Source organism: Tenrec ecaudatus, chromosome 9 (genome assembly GCF_050624435.1).
Source record: "Tenrec ecaudatus isolate mTenEca1 chromosome 9, mTenEca1.hap1, whole genome shotgun sequence".
NCBI lineage: Eukaryota > Metazoa > Chordata > Mammalia > Afrosoricida > Tenrecidae > Tenrec > Tenrec ecaudatus.
The window spans coordinates 90,634,528-90,654,691 of NC_134538.1; the positions used below are offsets into that span (position 1 = coordinate 90,634,528).

The following is a 20,164-nucleotide window of genomic DNA, read 5'->3' on the forward strand; positions in this document are numbered from 1 at the left end:
TGGGTCTTATTTGTAGCTCAAAAATAAAGGGCAAACATGGCACACTTTTCTAATTCTTTCTTTCCAAACATTTTTTGCAACAGTGAAAAATGAAAGCAAGTGTACCGCATGGCCAGGGACATAATATTTTGTACCTTATTGTAAGACTCATACAATAGACTTGTGAGGCCAGGTATAATAAACATTTGCTGCTTAAACCAAAACAAACAGAGAAGCAAACAAACACAACAAAAACCAAATGAATGAAAAGAAGTAGACACACAATTGTGGAGAGTGGTGATGACATTATTGCTGAGTGGCATCGTCTAGGTCTAAAGGGACATTTCAGATCATCTTCCCTCACATATTACTGCAGAAATATTATCCCATAAATCCAAGCCAGGGCATGGAACTGGGTCATTTTGGTTTGACCTGTGGCTGAGATTTTGCCTAATGACCCCTAGTATGCCAAATCTAAAACTACAGGTTAACGAGGTTCCTAGGTGAGTCCTACCAATTCCTACAGTGTATAAGTCCTGTAAGAATTATATACTTAAGATGATCACCTGAGGATCTTATTAAGCGGTGTATTCTGATTTGGTATCTATGGGGTTTAAAGGTTATTCTTATAGGAGTGTGATTGACCTGTCTTCATGAGCTTGTTCAAAGCCTTGTTCTAAACCCATCTGGTGAATAGAGATATAAGTGGTCTTTGCTGCTAACAATTATTAATATTAGGGTGTGAATTGATTTTCCACCATGTGTGAAGAGGGGTATTTTGTGGTCAATGAAAATTTGGATGATATTCTGGTTGCTCTGATGCCTGATGGCCTTACGGGTAAGAGAACTAAACCTTGCCGGTCCCACACCACCGTCGTCATCATCATCACTCCTGACTCCATTGTTGTGGCTATTCTGTCAGCACGTCTCTCACGGAGAAGCTTCTTAGTATCTTTGATCCGCTACCAAATACGATGCTCTTTTCTAACCATTGATCTTTTCCGATGACATATCCAAAAGAAGCAAGCCCCAAGTCTGGCTGTCCTTGCTTCTAAGGGTCATATTCCTTGTGTGTCGTTTAAGACTGAAGGGTGATTTGGAGGGAGAAAGAATGCATTTTGGGCCTGCCGCACTTCCTGGCCAAATTGGCACCTACAGAGACTCGCTGGACACCCAGTCTCAAAAGGAAAGCTGGCTGCTCCAAGAGCGCACACTAGACAGAGGTCGAGGCTCTTTGCTTCTCAGGGGAGCCCTCGTGGTTCATATGCTCAGCAACTAATTGAAAGGTTGGCCATTCAAACCCTCCATCTGCTCAAAGGGAGGAAAATGTGAGAGTGCTTCTGTCAATGTGTCAACTTAGAAACCCTAGGTCTGTAGGGTTTCTATGAAGTAGAATCAACTTGAGAGCCACAGGGTGTTGGTTTGGTTTTCAACATCTCAGGAATCAGCTTTGCTCTTCGTATTCTTTATGCTGGGAGTTGTCAAACACAACTTGAAGGCTTACTAAAATATAGATTTCAGAAATTCCAATGTGCTACACCTGAGATAGAGCCTGAGCATTTGCATCTCTAACACGTCCTTCCCAGGTGATGTGGTCCCTACTGCTTCTTTGCTGTTCACGGACTTCACTTTGAGATCCAACCCAGTTCAGTTTTGTCAGCAGGAAGTGTCAACTTTTCACTCAATGTCTTCAGTAATGAGGCTCACAAACTTATAACTGGCTGCAGAATTACATTTTAAAGAGCTAATGTGACAGTGAATTTGAATTATAATAAGGAGGTATTTCAAAATGTTTGTGGAAAACTCAAATGAAAAGATCATGAAAATTCCCCCACGGACTTTTGAAGAGCCATCACACAAGCTCCAAATGCTGAACTGGATTTTAGGTACTGGTTGATGATTGCTTATGAGACGTTCTTCTTTAAATTACAGGGATAAAGCAATGTGTGAGTTGACAGACCATTTTCTGCTAAGCAGATTTTCCTTTATTTTTTGAACTAGTAAATTTTATTTGAATGCATTAGAATTCACATGGTATCCATTAATTAACAACTCATATCATTAATTAACAACTCATATCAAGATGTTATTTTAAAAGAACAACTTAACATCCATTTAACTCTCAGCATTTTTTCATATGATCTGTTTTTTTAACCCGAAAGATATTCTTTATAAAGATAGCAAACTCAAAGAAAATGGAATATAGGAAGTAGTTTGTAATAAGGAGTTAGCAGAGTTTAATTGAAAGAGAACGTTCATTGCCATCGAGCCAATCCCATTCAGAGGCCCAGTAGGACACAGCAGAACTGTTCCTTAGGATCTCCATGGCTGTAATCGTCACAGGAGCAGATGCCCACACTGTTTTCCTGCGGCCAGAGCTCTGAGCCACCACACCCCCATGGTTCATTAGCTGAAGGAATTGCTAATCAGATGCTAGAGGCCTGAGTTCTAATTGTGAGCTGGGCTTTTTTATTTTTCCTCTCCTTTGTTTTCTTTCTTATATACTAGAAATATCCTGTCAAAGGAAGTTGTTTTGAATTTTAAAGATGATAACATTTTGAAATATAAAATAAAGCTCAATAAAAATAAACATTATGATTTTATGTCCTGTCAAGCCATTCTTCCTCAATAGGAAATGACTCACTACCGTGGATTTGATTCCAACTCATAGCAACTAGATAGGAATTTTGAGACTATAAATATTTATGGAGACAGAGAGCCTCATCGTTCTCCCAAGGAGTGGCTAGTGAATTTGAAGTGCCAACCTTGAGGTTCACAACTCAATGCCAAATTTTGCCTTCACTAGATGTTCCCTAAGCCATAAACTGAGAGGGGTCTTGCTTCCTAAACATTTTTCCATGCTTCTATTTTCTATTTGTATAGGCCTAAGTTTTGTGATTCAATTGAATGAACACAGGATTTTGAGTCGGAGGCTTGAGACTAGGAATTGAATGTACGTCACTTATCCAATTTCCTCAGTGCTTCCCTCCTTCTTCTGAGCAACAATTGGGCAGATGGGGGTTGAGAAAAACCCGTGTGGAATTTACCCATCAGGCATTATTCATCTCTCTGCTTGAATCAATAAAACTCAGTATAGTTTATTTTCCAAAGATATCTGCTTGATACATAAATCAATGTATTTGGAAATATATTCATGGTTTTAATGTCAGCATACCTAATATAATTCAATACACATGGAATTTATTCATGATGTAATTTCCACTGAGTGGTTAGAGTATTTATCTGACTTTTGTTTTCTCATTATTCTGTTGGAAAGAGTTCTCAGACATCACAGAGGTTAAACTTTTCATCACTACATTAGAAAGATTCTTGTGATACTTTTTCACTACTTAGAGTCTTCAGAGTGAACACCGAAGGAAGGTACTTGCAGCTCAGAATAAAACACAACACATCAGATCCATTTCTGGGAGCTGCTTCTGATCCATAGTTCATAGCTTCAGAGGAGGTGAGACGTGGGTCACGTCTTTCTCTTTCTTACTTGGTCCCTGTGTGAACTTTTCCGTTCTTCTCCCTTCCTTGCTCCTGATTCATCAACAGGCTGGTGCTTAAGTTTTCTTCTAAATTACACCTGTGATTGTATTATCCCATAGAGCATACATTTTATAAACTCCATTTTTACTATTAAATGTAAACAGAAATGCACCAAGATTCTCTAAAATAGGACTTAAATGTTTTTAGATTTCTTTTAAGATCTGTTCACTTTTTAAAAGGTTGGCCAAATTGGATTACTCGGGCTTTCCAAGATACAACTTACCTCATCACCTTAGAAAACCGTTCCCCACAAATTTGTCATGTTGAGTTCCTTTTTATTCTCTAAGGCCAATCTCAAAAAAACACCCTCCCCCCACAAGTTGAGCTCTCCCCACAACTATTTGTATAGATTACAAGTCCCTCTTGGTATTTGTATGAGTTAGTCAGAGATCCTCAGGGGCAGGGCCCGATGCCTGTCATTGTAGCCTGCCACTGATTGACTACTCCAATTTAGATTATGTAAACGGATGTCAAATGAATAGTTATTAAACTGGAAGTTGAGTCTGAAGACTCTCTTCAACCTTTCTTCACCCACCACATTTTAGCTACTCCCTAGAATCAAGCTCAAGTCTTCTCCAAACTTAGTCCTCTCAGTAGATCCCAATTCCCAGCAACCCCAGGTTGGTGGTGATAGGGTTAGATGCCATTGAGGTGATTCCGACCCATAGCTACCCTAGGCACCACAGGAAGAAACTCCGCAGTCCTGCTCCAGCCTCACATTGTTCCCATTCTTGAGCCCATTGGTGCAGCCACCATGTCCATCCATCTCCTTGAGGGCCTCGTTTTTCACTGCCCCTTCCACTTTACCAAGCAAGCTATCTGTCTACAGGGATTAGTCTCTCCTGACATGTCCAAAGTACATGAGACAAAGTCTTGCCATCTCTGCCTCCAAGGGACGCTGTGTCCTTACTTCTTCCAAGATCAGTTAGCCCTTTTAGTAATCCATGGTACTTTCAATGTTCTTCAAGGGCAGGGTGTCAAACTGGCAGGCCCCTGGCCCAAATGCAGCCCCCGAGGTAATTTTTTTGTGGCCCACAATGCTCTGAAATAAAATGAAAATAGAAAAAAAATGTTATGAAGGAACTAATTCAAATGCATCAATTCTTCTTTTGTCTTCTTTATTCATTGTCCAACTTTTTCATGCATACAAAGCATTCAAAAATACACTTTGGGTCCTCAAAGTAACAGCTTTGCTTTTTGACACCACAGAGAGGTCCTATGCAGCAGATATACCAACACAATGCACTGTTTGATCCCTTGACTGATGCTTCCATGAGCAGTGATTGCAGATCCAATGAAGATGAACTCCTTTAACAACACCAGTCTTTCCTCCATTTATTGTGATGTACCTATTGGTCCATGTGTTAGTCTGCGTAGAGTAGGGAAACAAATTCATAGACACTCATGTGTGTAGAACAAAGAGGTTTATATACATGAGCAATTGAAGATTGCGAAGACATCCCAGCCCAGTCTAGATAAAGTCCATAAATCCGATATTAACCCATATGTCTGATACCAATGTATAAATTCCTCTTCAGACTCACAAAGCACATGCAATGGCATCAAATACAGGAAGATCACAGTCCAGTGGGTGCAAAGTCTTGTGGATCCAGTGGTGGTAGAGGCATCACAGCACTGACTGGGGTCTCCATGTGGTTCCTTCAGATCCAGGGCACAAACAAAGTTTCATGTGCCTTGTCAGCTGCGAAGTCTCCCAGGGAATAATACTGGAGTCTCCATAATTCTCTGGAGAAGGCCGTGTGCACAGAGGCCTCATTGGCTATGACCCAATTGACAGACTAGATTCCACAACTTTAGTCTTAATCCTCTCAAGTCCCAAATTGACACCAGATTACATAATTTACAGTCCATTTATGAGGATTTGGGTTTTATTTACACTGAATTGTAATCCTTACTGTAGGTTGTAATCCTTGCTTCTCAACAGCAAGTGTTTCAAGTTCTCCACACTTTCAATAAGCAAAGTTTATCATGGATATTGGAGTTGGTTGATAAGCCTTTCTCCAAGTCTGATGCCTCACTGCCAGACACCACATCCCCTCACTGATCCACAGCACTTCAGAGACAGTGCAGGAATTGTGCCTGGTCTGACTCCCACCCCAAACCCCACTGGGGCCAGACACAGAAAGGAGTGCAACAGAGTGGCAAGGGGAGCAAAACAATGAAGTCCTGGAGGAATCCCTAAAATAGACATTGGGTCTCTACTCAAGCCCTCCCTCAATGCAAGAACTCTTTGTTCTAATAACTTGGCATTCTGTGATCACTGAAGACAAAATGGGTGCATAAGCAAATGTGAAGATAGCTGGTGATGCCAAGCTATTAGAAGACATACTACCTGGGGTCTTAAAAGCTTGAAGTTAAACAAGCAGCTATTTTCCAGGGAAGCAATAAAGTCTAGATGGAAGAAGCACACCAGCTTATGTGATCATGAGGTGTCAACAGGACCAGGGATCAGAAGACCCAAAATAAACAATCATATCAATGGGAATGAGGAGGGCCAGAGTGGAGTCCCAAAGCCCATCTACAGACAATTAGACATTCTTTACTGAAGGGTCAGAAGGAAGGACCAAGTCATCCAGGGTGAGTCTAGCACTGATGAAAAACACAATATTCTTCTAGTTCTTTCGTGTGTCCTCCCCTAGTTTTACCTTACAAATCCAGCTAGAGTGCAGCATGTACTGTGGTACAGATAAGAACTCTCGACACACAGAATCCAGGACAGATAAACCCCTCAGGAACAGTAGTGGAAGTACTGACACGAGGAGAGCAGGAGGAAGGTGGGTGGAGAAGGGGAGAAAGGGGAAAACAATCACAACAATCAATGTATAAACATTTCCCCTCCCCATGGAGACAAACAACAGAAATGCGGGTGAAGGGAGACAGTGTAAGATATGAAAATAACAATACTTCATAATTTATCAAGAGTTCACGAGGTTGGGAGTGTGGGAGAAGGAGGGACAAAAGAGAAGCTGATACCAATGACTCAAGTAGAAAGAATATGCTTTGAAAATGATGATGACAATATATGCACAAATATGATCAATACAATTGAAGTATAGATTGTTATAAGAGCCCCCAATAAAATGATTTAACAAACCGAATAAATTTGGTGAGAGGATACTACCCTGTTGCACACTTTCCTGATTCTAAACCTTGCAGTATTCCCGTGTTTTGTTTGTACAGCTGCCTCTTGATCCATGTATGCCTTCCACGTGACACAATGATACGTCTGGAGTTCTCCCATCAAATCTATTCATAGTTTGTTATGATCCACACAGTTGAATGTTTGTTCGTAGTCAATATTAACACAATTAAGCCTCTTCATGATATCCCCTGCTTTCAGCCAAGATCTATTTAGCATCAGCAATGATATTCCATGTCCTTTTCTGAATCTGGACCAAACCTTTGGTAGCTCTCTGTCAATGTACTGCTGCAACTCTTGTCAAAAAATTCTCAACTTGTATGTGATATCAATTATATTATTTTATAATTTGTGCATTCCATTGGGGCACCTTGCTTTGGAAAGTGTATCAATATGGATCTCTTCCAGCCAGTTGGCCAAGTAGCTGTCTTCCAAATTTCCTGACATAGACCAACCTTTCATTCAGTCTCTGTCCATTCCCAGAGCCTTGTTTTTGGCTAATGCTTTCGATGCAGCTTGACTTTCTTCCATCCGTACCCTTGGCTCTTGCTCATATGCAACCCCTTGAAATGGTTGAACGTCGACTAATTCTTTTTGGTACAGTGACTCTGGGTCACTCTGGAGCATGGTGGGTTATGCATTGGGCTGCCAACTGCAAGGTCAGGAGTTTGAAACCACCAGCCGATCCTTGAGAAAAAGATGAAACTCTGCACCTATAAAGTCTCAGAAACTGAAAGGGGCGGCTCTGCTCTCTGTATGTACTATGCACACAGTATAGCTTTAGAATGTTTTTATCAAAAGAAGAAGAAGAAGAAGCATATTTTTCTCCCAAAATTATGGGAAGTCTAGTTACTTAGGAGGAGCCCTGGAAGCATATTGGATAAATGTGTGGCTGCTAACAGAAAGGTCGGCAGTTCAAACCCACCGCTGCTCCAGGGGAGGACGGTGCGGCAGTCTGCTCTTGTGAAGAGTCACCATCATGCAAACCCAATTGAGCATTTCAACCCTGTCGTACAAGGTCATTATGGGTTGGAATTGATTATGGATTTGATGGCAAAAGGCATGTTTTTTATTTAGAGAAATAACTCCATTCATTTAAATTCAGACAATTCACAAATCAATTAGCATTCTGGTATGTTGAATTCCTAATCTATTTAAAAAGAGTTCTCTTATTTTCCAGAAAAGTTCAGAATATTTAAATTGCAAGAAAGTTAGAGTTGTCCAGGCTACTTTGTCAGAGATTTCTGTATGAAGTATTAAGGTAGTCTGCATGGACACCTTGACATCATCTCCCCTGTGCTCAACCCCAACAACCTCCCTCCCCCCAAACCCTTATTCTGCTTGCTGTCTCTATAAGCTCCTTAATCCTGGGTTTCATATACCAAAAACCAGAAGAACATATAACACAACCTCAAGAAGGTGACCCGCAACGACATAACCGTTCTAAGATACATCTTACTAGGAACAAACAGCTCCAGGTGCCATTCCAGCTGCTCTTGCCCACTTTTCAAAGGAAAAGCGTGATTGTGCTATTTTATTATTTCCTTATTAAAGATTCCTTAATACTTTGCAATCATTATAATTAAACTTAGTTCCTCTCTGCTTTTGTGATCCTTTGATCAGCGGGAAGTTCCCAGTGACAGAATCCCTGCCTTTCCTCGTTTTACCCTCTGGCTCTGAATTGCCTTCTAAAAAGGAAAGTGATAATTTTGGACCTAAACTTGCTACCGATTTCCTCCCTGAGAACGTATTTTGTTTATTTTACTGTTTTCTTCAGCAGTCCAGACACTTTTAAATTGGAACCCTTAAAAATCATTGAACAAGATTGGTTTTAGACGAGATTATACAGGCAACGTGTGGGTCTGATTAATCTAAACTGGGCTGAAGCGTATTCTAGAACCCCACATGCTCAGGGAGAGGGAGGTGGGACACGCAGGGTCCTCCAGCCTGTGCTGCAGGAGTACTTTCTCTGAGAAAGAATCTTTCAGCGAGATCTTTTCTGTTTCTATAGTCATTTACATGATGGCTCCTAACTGGCATTTTATCTGAGAAAACGGTTTCATCAGTATCAGAGTTCTATGAACAATTATTTAGTAGCTCATGTGATTGTCACTGTGCAAAGGACATTGTAGACCTCAGAGCAGCTTCGTGGACAGATAACAGCCCATATGAGAAACTGAGGCCCGGGGAGGGACGTAATGGCACAAAGTGAACGCACACTGCTTGATGTGCTGTTTCAGGTCCATGATGCAACTAAGTCAGGATCCATTGGGATCACTAGCCAGTGGCACTGAGGCTACCTATTGCCTCAGTTGATTGTGACTCAGAGTGGCCCTGTAGGACAGAGGGGAATTGCTCTGGAAGGTTCTCAAGGTTGTAAATCTTCATGGAAGTGGGTGGCCTCATCTTTCTCCCGCAGAGTAACTGATGAGTTAGAACTGTCGCCTCTTCCATTAGCAGTGTGATGCTTAACCCACTGCACCACCAAAGCTCCTTTTGGCACAGGAATCACAAAGGTGCTAGATTCAGAGCATCTGCCAGAGTGTGCCTTTATTCCATGGAAAAGATTCTGATTTAGCACAATGAATGTGCTACTTAGTGAACCAAATGAATCAGTTGCGGCCTGATGTGGCCTGGTAAATGCATCCATTTGCTATCCACAAACTGCCTCTGGGAAAATGGGTCTGTTCCCACAAAAGTGACTGGTTGATTTGAGCATTTCTGGTCTATCTGTGACCTTCTTGAGTAGAATACATCTTTTTTGACTGTTAGTATCTTGAGTGGATTCTAAACATATCTGGTCAATCTGGATGACTATATCTTAGCTCGTTCCCCCCCTGCACCCCCCACCCTCCAAATTTATTGTCAGGATCACATCTAATCCAAAGCTTGGCATTTTGCTTACCCTGTCGTTCAGTCCCAACTCCTCCACTGTGTTGGAGCAGAAAAAGGGAGAGAGAAAAGCATCCATCTCTATTCAACTCCTTTTACATTAGGTTTCCACTGGGTATTGCTGTTTTCATTCTGCCTCTGTGGGCAGTCATTCCAAGTGGTGGCCTTCCCTGGGACCGAGGGATGTGGTATCCTCACTGTCTAGTTCTGTGAAGTCGGAGTCTAGTATTTTTCAGTCCTGCACCATTTACCACCAGCAGTCTACCACACCCTGCACTGCAAAACAGCTTCCTTGGGCAATTTACCCAGAAAGACAGCTGGCACCCAATTTCCACAATTCCATTTGCCCTCCAAGAACTCAACTATCTTCAACACTTCAGTCTCCTCTCTCCACCATAATGTCGTCCTCATTCTCTTTTTCTCTGCTCATGTAGGCATGGATTAAGAAAACCCATACCTAGTGTCTGCTCCCTGTAGGAACACTGTCCTCCAAACTTCTCAGAGAAGAAAGAGCAACGTCCCAGTCTTGGCAGAGGGCAACCCTCTCATTCCACTGCCCCAGTGGCCAACACCTGTAACTTCTTCTTTCTCCGGAAGAGCTTTAAAGTCTGTACTACTGCATCAGACATTTACAAGGACGCATGCTTGATCTTGCCTTCTCTTATAAGCTATTATAAAATAAGCCCATTGGCCAGGGCGACACCACAAACCAAGTCTATCACTGTCTCTTATGGAGATAGCAAAGAATTGGTTACTGTAAAGCTCTCTAGTGATTTCCAATTTGTGATCAAGGATGCAAATCGCAGGGCAGAGCCTAAAAACACGGATGAGATATTATCTTGGTTTCATTGTATATAGGCTATTGTTCTTGCTGCTTCTGGCTCTGGGGCCCAACCAGTCATTCTGGGGGGTGGGGTGGGCTGGGAAAAACCACTCCACATCATGTTACATGCACGCACATGAAATGATATCTTCAAGAACAGGAAAGGATTGCTGCCTTCCTCAGCTGGGGCCCCTGAAAGGAGATAGCCAAAGCTCAAACCACACGGAGGCCTGGCACTGTGGGCTTGTCAGGACATGTGCCAGCAACTTGCTCTCCTTTCCTCATTTCCACGACAAATGAAACCCACACGGCATGTGGTTGTTCAGTTATTTTCTCTTTGCTGAAGGAATGCAAACTGTTGTAGCTGTTTGTTGTGGTTTCACTCGCTGGGGTTCTGTTGTAATGTAGGCAGAATGAGTGCTGCTCAGGAGACAGACACACTCTTCCCATCAGATGAGAGACACCAGCAACTCTAGAGTCTGAGAGGAATAGGGAACGTTCCGGGTACAGACCTAGCCAGAAGCCTCAGTGTCCAAGGTGATGAAAACCCATCTTGGTTGTACAGAAACAGCAATTTTAGACTGGAAAGAAAATGAGATTCGCCATCAAGAACCTTGTGTTCTGGCCTTGAATCTGCCCCTAACTGGCTGAGGGGGATGCCTGCGTGGTGTTCACCCTCTGATAGAGATGGGGAGACTCAACTGGCCAGGAGCAAATCCGAGTTTGCCGCTCGTTACTTGTCGGTGTCTCTGCCTTCTCATCTGCAGATCTCAGGGTCTTCAACACCAAGCCAGTTCGGAGGATTCAGTGAGATAATATTCTAAAATATTCTGCAGAAGTCTTTGAAAGGTAGATAACGTTCAGCAAGTCATTGGACCTTCCATTTTCTCACCTCCACAATGCAGAGGTAAATACCTCCGAGTTCCTTCTGCGCAGTACACGTTGGTGGTCCTACAGGATCAGGTTTTGGTTTTCATTTTCTTGTTTACATTCAATTGACATAGACCCGTGCAAAAACAGTCCGAGAGCCAATCGTAACAATAGTTCTTCACCGCTTTGTTTGAAAAGCTGCGATGCTAGTGCAGAAGACTATGTCCGAGAAACTTCATAATAAAAAAGATATCATGGAACTAGATAATTAAAATAAATGGTGAGAAAAAATCACCAATTCCTTGGCTGTCTTTCGTTCCCACTGTTTGTTGTTGTTGTTGTTAACCGAGAACAATCTTTACCTCTCACAGCACTGCAGAGAACAAAACCACCCTTCACTGACCACCGCAAGGGCCACCTTCTGCATTTCTCCTTCCGGGAAGGCCCTTGGTGAGCTCCCACAGCAGCTCGCACCAGCCTCTCTCGCCGCAGGTTTTGCATTATACTCTGAGCTAATTACTTAAGAAACCCCTGGTGTTGAAGATGGTTACAAAAGCGTCTAGCACAAAGGTTGATGGTTCGAACCCACCCAGAAGAATCTTGGAAGGTCTGGCAACCCTGCTTTGGAAAAGCCAGAGCCTTGGCAAGCTTCTGGAAGGGGTCACTGTGAATCAGAATCTACTTGACAGCAACTGACATCACTGTTGTTATCTGTGGGCTCGTCTTTGGTTGTCACCTTCCATCCTAGCTCCACGGTCCAATGTAGTATATCATGACAGACGTGGCAAGAATGACTGTGACAGGATAACAGTGGATTCTTTTGATGTACTTTTTACCTGTAAACATTTTGAATATGTTCTAGACAGTTTTGAAATGGAAATATATAGTTCTGGGGTTACACATTTGGCTTCTAACCACGAGGTCAGCAGTGTGAAAGCAGCCGTCCCACAGCTGGAAGATGAGACCTTCTCCATAAAGAGTGACAGTGCCGAAGCCCACAGGTACTGTTCTGTCCTGTCCTACAGGCCACTGTGAGTCGGAGTCCACTAGCTGGCAGTGAAGGTTTGGTTTTACTATGAAAACTTGTCATTTTATTGCTTGGCCATCCACCAGCCTATCTCTTCGTTGCTTGACCTTTCTGGTCAAATTGAAACATACGGGTCAGGAATCTGTTATGTAACCTCAAAAGAAATCACTGCAGTGGTTGGTATTGGGAAAGAGACCAGGCTTTCTACGCCTGTAAAGAGTTACAGCCTTGGAAACCTACAGGGGCAGTTCTACGTGCCCTATAGGGTCACGCTGAGTCAGAATTGACTCAGTGGCACTGAGTTTGGTGGTTTGGTTATGGTTGATATTGTCATGTTATGCCACAAGGGAATTATATATCAAAATTATTAGAGGAATTTCTGAAGTATAATGGGAACAATATTTTAATGGCACTGAGATGTGAAATACTTTCCAGTTTCTGGATAATTTCCTCAGCATCCTGTGATGTCAACAGGAAGGAATGATTATGATGAAAATTGACAATCCAGGCATTAAGAATTCAGGTCTTTTTCCAAGGGTGCACAAGGAGTCCGCATCAGAAACAGCCATTGGGTTTTGAAGGTCTGCCCCAGAGAACCCAAACACATGGCCATGGAGTTGTCGCCAATGCATAGCAACCCTGTGGAACTGCTGCTGTGAGGTTCGGAGACTGTGTTGCTTTCAGGAAGTAGAAAGTCCCCTTTCCTGTGGACAGGCTGGTGGTTTCAAACTACTGATCTTGCAGATGCGACTAATTGGCTGTAACAGAAGTCATGCACTTATCTTTCACTACTATTATTTAATTATTATTCTTTTATACAATTATACAGCCATGTGTCTTATAAAAGAGAATTACTCTATGCTCTAAAAATCTTTACAGATGTTAAAATGCCGTTTTTGAACAAGATAAGGGGCCTCAAAAGGTTTATGGAAAATAGAATTGAAAGAATACAGTTTCCCACAGATTTTGAAGTCCTTTTGCATTAACTCTTCATCTCTTTCATGTTCATGGAGGAAAATACAACCGTTTTGTCAGAGATTAGATTCGGAGTAAGGAGGAAATATAAAAGATTAGATTCGGCATAGGAAGGAAATACAATCTATGCTTCAAAATATGTGAATGGAAATGGTGCTAAACCGATATGCTTAGTGTGTGACAGGCACACAGGTGTCATTCGTGTTCTTAGTGCTTGGCCTTCGGGGTGAGAAGGGACAATTGGGTCATCATTTGGGTTATCTGTGTTCCATTATTCCATATTCAAAATACTAAAGGCAACTTTTAAAATAAATTATATATACACATATATGTATATATATATATGTTTATGGAAAAAATTCATTATATTTTAATTCCATAAACTTTGAAGTCCCTTCTCATATAGAGAGAAATGCTTTGTGTCAGGAACCCTTAGCAGAGTGGAGATAAAAGGATGAAAGTTACATTCCTTCCCCCCACCCCAAGATGTTCTCAGTAACCCCAAACTAACACCCATTGCTGTCCAGTCAATTCCAACTTACAGTGAGCCTGTAGGACGGAGCAGAATTGCCCCATAATGTTTTCAAGGATGTAAGTCTTTACAGAAGTAGCCTGTCACATCTTTCTCTGTGGAGTCACTGGCTGACATTTTTGGTGGGGAGCAGAACACGTTGAGTCCTCCAACACTAATGCTTCTCGGTGAGACGTGTGGAAAAAGTAGGTTGGCCTCTTTTGTTCTCAAGATTACCGACTTGAGCGTCTTCATATCTAGTATTAGGCACTACATGTATGTTCAGCTTTTAAGCAAATAAGTAAAATTAATAAACATCATACCCCAAACACCGTTTTTCCAACTTGGGGATATCTAGATAAAACAAATATTACTAGGTGATAATATTTGTTTACTTAAAAAAAAACAGAAAAACATATTTTATGAATTAGATCAAGATTTATAGAGCAGATCACCGGTTTCATACTCAAGAATTTATACACATCTTTTTTGCCTCATCTCCTTCAACCCCTCCAATGTCTCATCACGTATCAACCCTCTTCCCTATATTTCTGGTTTCTCTCTTCTTGTTTGCTACCCTCTGTTCTGGGGTACATGATGCCCTTTTGATCTTAAATGTTCACTTGTTCTAACTTAGGGGTGAGTTCCGTTCCAGATCTGAAGGGTCACTAAAGGTCATAATTGGGAGTCCTTCCAGTCTCTCTTCAACCAATACGCTTCTATGCTTTCATGATTTTCAGTTCTGTTTCACATTTTTCTCGTGCTCTATGCAAATCCTTCTAACTGCGATCCTTTTGATAGCTCTTGGCTTAGTAGTGGCTGGGAGCCATTTGGTTCTGGTCTCAGCCTTGTGGAGATTAGTTTTTGTGTGACTCCTTAGTCATTGGGTTAATTGTTTCCAGGTGCCTTTCGATTTTCATCACTTGCATCAAACAAATCCCATGGGGATTTGTTTCAACATACCAAAGCTGTAGTTTAAATTGCATAAGTGATAGGACGAAAGATATTTAATGCCTTTAATAGATATATTTATCAACCATGTAACCATGTACACTCAATGTCATTCTAGAAGTATATGAATAAAAAATTCTGATGAAAAATAAAGTGCCAAGGTCATTGATATTTATCTATGAAACTAATATGACCTTGTTCCTACACTAAGGCACCTACTGTAGAAATCTTCATTTAAATTTCATAGCCGTGTGCATTTAAGGAGTTCTAATCTCCATCTTATAGATGATGAGACTAAGTCTTTGGGAGAACAACAACTTGCCAGAATTTTCATGGGTAATAGAACCATGCAATGCTGGTCAATGAATAGGGAAGAGCCAAAGACTAACTGATGAATCTGTATGACAGTGTGGAAAAGAATCCTGAGTATCCCATGGACGGCTAGCAGAATGACACATTTGTGTTGAAAGTGGGACAATCAGAATGCTCCTTAGAAGCACAAATGGTGAGATTTTTCTTTACATACTTTCGACATGCTATGAGGAAGGGTAGTCCCTGGAGAAAGCTATTCTCCTTGGCAAAGTAGGGAGTCTGCTAACAAGGTCCGTTAGATGGCTTCGTGCAGGGGCCGCAGCAGTGCGAGGGCGAATGCAACAGTCTTCTGTCTCATTCTGTGGTCCAAAGTCATGGCGGACTCGAAAGCACCTCGCAAGAACAGCGGCAGCAGAAAAAGAGTTCCGCTGATAGCAGTTCTAGCCCCTGAGAGAGAGTGCCGAATAAGACATCTATTCCTGTGTCATCCACGTCAGCGGTTCGCGTCCTGGCTCACTCTAGGATTCCCTGAGTAGCTTTAGAAAGCACAGCCCCTTGGTATGCAGATGTGAAAAGAAATAACGGCTGCCTTTTCGTCATACCAATTCAGTATCTGATTGGGGTCCAAGGAAGGGTTACAATAAAACAGAACGACAAAACGCTCAGGTGATTCTATTGTGCAGTGAAGGCTGAAAACCCCTGGATTATTCTAGAGACTCAATCCGTTGGGCTGCTGACTGAACCCTTGCCAGCGAGTTCTTAAACTTGCAGCGAGTTCTTAAACTTGCAGTGCATGTGGCACTTCACGGGCTGAAACAAGAGCCGACAAGTTCTTTTGTGCCTTATTGGAACGATTGTTTTCATGTGGTGTCATCTTTTTCAGTCAGCAGTTCTTTTTTTTACTTTTCAGGTGACTCATGCCTTGTAACCTCATATCCTGCCCCCAGTAGCCACTCGTGTGGCTGTCCCAAGGCCCCGTTTATCGTCGTGGTCTGGGGCACAGCCTTGGAATCTAGAACAATACAAGACATTTATCGACTCAAAACGTGGTTTCTGGTAATGTTTTAGGAAGTTTTCTTAGGTTAAATTTTATTTGCATGGTGATTGGACTCCTTCCTGAACTAGATTATAAACTGCTTATCGGCTACGTGAGAAGAGAAATAGGTGAAAAGGACCTGGATGAACATTGAGATTCTCGTGATCAGGCACGATATAAACACTGGAAGAGACCAATGGCGTCATTGATGGCTTTTCTAATTCTGAATCTGTTTTTACTGGGATATTTTTAAACTACTGAGTAAAGATCTTTTTAGCATTCAACCCATTTATTTGAAAGGGATTGAATGTGTACATTTAATCACCCCCCCCCCCCCCCACAACTCCCAGACAAGTAAAAACCATCTTTCTTTTAGATAAAATGGGGAGCAAGGACCGAGTCCATTTCTGTTAGGTGTATTCCACACTATGAAGGTAATCCTTGAGTCAGCTTTAGTGTTGTTCTTTATGGATGGTTTGCTGGGTCTCAGGTGGCTGTGCCTGCTCCTCACTAATCTCCCTAAGTGCTTTTGTATGTGTTCCTCTCCAAGCAAGGTGCTTTGCTCCAATGACTTAAATGAATCTCAAATTTACTATTTAGCCAAAACAGACAAACACACAAAAAGGATTTTAGGAACCTTACTAAATGTCTCTGACTTTGTGGTCATCCATCTTTTAAAACTATGTTATCTGTCTCTTACTCCGAGGAAAGGAACTACAATGAGATAAAATACCTCCTACAAAGCGAGACAAAGTAGTTTATCAGCAACTGTAAGGGATCTTTTTTCTCTCCCATTCCCTCTAGCAAAAGGGCATCGATGCCAGTTTTTATAATCAAGTGAGGATGCACATCAAGTTTTCCCATTTCCTAAGCATGCTATATAAGTAGTCATAAAATGGTAATGATAATGTGTCATAATGCTTAGTTACCTACTTTACTATGATATAGATTTGTCGAATATCTTATATTCCTTATGGGAATGTTGAGTGGGGAAAAGTTAATTTTCTCCATGGTCAGAATACCAAAAAAATGTCATACCATTAAGGAAGGTTCCTGCTTTGCTTAAGGTTTCCTCCCCAGCACCCACCCCACCCCCCCTGCTTTCCATCCAAGTCTCAGCTCACTGATGCGCTCGCACAGGCTGCAGTCGATGCCCATCACAGGATACCACACCAGGGAAGCTCAAACCCAGCTTACTCAGGGTAAGGCTACCGCAAAAGTCAGGACACACAAGATACAAATCCTGAAAAGGGAATTAGGCTAATGACTATAAAACCATTACAAAGAAGCATGATTAATTAGAAGAAGCACAATGTGACCTTCAACCATTTGGTGACCTGTTACATAACACCATAGACGATTTCAGCCTGGAGAATGTGAGGGAATTGGTATATGAGAACCTTGAACTGTCTTTGAATTGTGGCTAAAGGTGCTGTGAGATACGGGACAAATGTGTTTCAAGTCTTTTTTTTTCTTCTTCTTCTTCTGAATGAATACAGGGAACCTTTTATTCAAGGACTTGTTGGAAGAAGGCAGAAAAGAGATTCTGCTCTCCTGAGGGCATGTCTGATTTACAAAAAGAGATTTACATGATATGAACCAGTGAAACTTGGCATGGAGAAGCTCAAAGCAAACATTTATTCTACTAGGATGGGGAGCAATGCTAAGGTAGGGAGACTTACCTTGTACAACTTTAAAGATGTTTGTTGAGTTGATGGAATCGCATCATCTATGATTAACAAATGTTAAAAACGGCAAGCAGATTTCTGGTAAATATTTAACAATACTTATGAGTCAGATAATAGAAATGGAATAAAATTCTAAGAAAGCAAAACAAAAAACCCAGAGTTTTTATTAGGTTCTGAGTCAACATTAAGAAGTTATTCAGAATAAGACTGCTGTTTCATGTAATTGGCTACTTTGTTATTGGATCTCTTTCAAGTTTCTAGGTCAGCACTGATGGGAAGTGACTCAAGCTCATAGGTACCTCGGGCCAGTTTGCTCTGTTTTGCTGATTCACATTGAGTTAGACAGGGTTCTCTAGAGAATCAAAATCAGAATGCTAATAATTTTATATATAATTATACAGATACATAGATATATAACATAAGAAACAGTTAATTAAATTATAAAGCAGTACAAATGGCTCAGTGCAACTCACTCCTGTGAGACAGTTGTGAGACACTGGCAATCCTGCAAGTCTTGAGGGCCCCTAGGTAGTCCTCTGTAGAGCAATTCAGGCTATCCGGGCACAGGCAGCAAACAGAAAGGCTGGTCACCAACAGTCAGCCAGATGACAGGGTCTGACAGTCCCCAGCTCACGAGATGTAAATTCCAATGGTGTGGCAAAGCAGGTCTTGAAGGAACCTCAAATTACAGTGACAGTCCACGGGTTAGGTGTCCCACAAATTGAGGTACAGAGCAAGCAAGGCAGCCTCACACTGGTCCAATGATCAAAGAGCAAGAGACAAGAAAGGCGAGGCTCGCCGAGCCATTTATCTCTCCACCCTTCAATTAATCCCACATGTGTTTATTGGCCAGGTTGGCACAATAAACTAACTACCTCATACATACAGAAATAGAATGCCCAATTCTTAAAAAAAATTTTTTTTCCTAACCCTAACCCGAATGCCCAATTCTTAATGAGACTATCATGAATAATAGTCTCATCCTGATTTGTACTAGAAAAGGGTTCTTTTCTTCTTTCGCTCTCTCTCTGTATTAAAATATATAATTAATTTTTACAGCCTTACTGATAATCTGCTAGATTCAAGTGCACTGAACACCTGATGGTGTCATGTTGAAATTCTGGTAGTGTGAATTTAACCTGTTTAGTTTGGTTCTTTCATAGCCTGGGGATTGTGATGTTTGATGTCATAGGTGCAAATCAAATTTAATTTCCTAGGTGCTCCAATTGTGTTTTATAGCTGCTGAGAAGCAAAATAAACATCTGCAATTCATTAACTGTGTCAAAACCATACAGAACAAAGTGCAGATTGGTACCAGTTATGAATTTATTGTTCACCTACCTGGATATTGTTAAGTGCTATCAGGTTGGTTCCAGACTCATAGGGACCCAATGGAAAAGAGGATGAAGCACTGCCGAGCCCTACCTCATCTTCTCAAGCATTGCAAAGTTTAAGTAACTTGGTGAATTCACCTCATTGAGGGGTCGTCCCTCACCAAATATGACCCTTCTGATATGTTAAAGTACATGAATTCATAGCTCACCACCCTCACCTCTATGGAGAATTTTGACTACATTTTTTCCTAGCACAGATTGATTTGTTCTTCTGGTAGAACATGGCACACAAAGTAAAGCATCTTTACATTGCTCTTTTATTTTATCCTTCAGCAGCACCAAATTTCCAAGACATGAATTCTTCTTTGGTCGTATTTATCGTCCAGCTTTCACATACCTATGAAACAATTGAAAATCTCGTGGCTTGGATCAGGTACACCTTAGTCCCTAAACAACGTTTTTGCTCTTTAACACCTTAACGTGGTCTTTTGCAACAGAGTTACCCAATGCAGTATGTCGTTTGACATCTTGACTGCTGTTTCCTTGGGTGTTGATAGTGGATCTAAGAATGAAAGCCTTGGCATCTTCAAACATGTTTCCCTTTATCATGATGTTGCTGAAAAGTTCAGGTGCGAGGACATTTGATTACTTTGCTGAAGAGTAATTTATAAGTGCTTCAAGCAAGTCTTCATTTTCAATAAGCAAGGTTGTGTCATTTTTTCCAACCCTGATGTCTCATCAAGTTCAGCTTCTTGGATTGTTTAGGTAACATACAGTCTGAATAAGTATGGTGAAAAGATACAAGTCTGACACATGCCCTTCCTGGTTTTTAACCCACACAGTGTTTCCCGGCTCTATTTGAGCCATGGCCTTTTCGTCAGTGAATAGATTACTTATGAGCACAGTTACATGCTTGGGATTTCCTCTCTTCACGATGTTCTCCATAATTGGTTATGAGCCACACAGTTGAATACATTTGAGCAGTCAATGGAACACATGTACACATCTTTCTGGTTTTCTCTTTGAACTAAGATCTAGCTTATATCAGTGATCA

General features: G+C 41.5%; 1 pseudogene; it reads left to right on the plus strand.

Annotated features, from left to right (window-relative positions):
• Positions 1 to 738: 738 nt before the first annotated feature.
• Positions 739 to 20,164, plus strand: part of LOC142456039 (dnaJ homolog subfamily B member 11 pseudogene) — a 113,495-nt pseudogene continuing 94,069 nt past the window's right edge.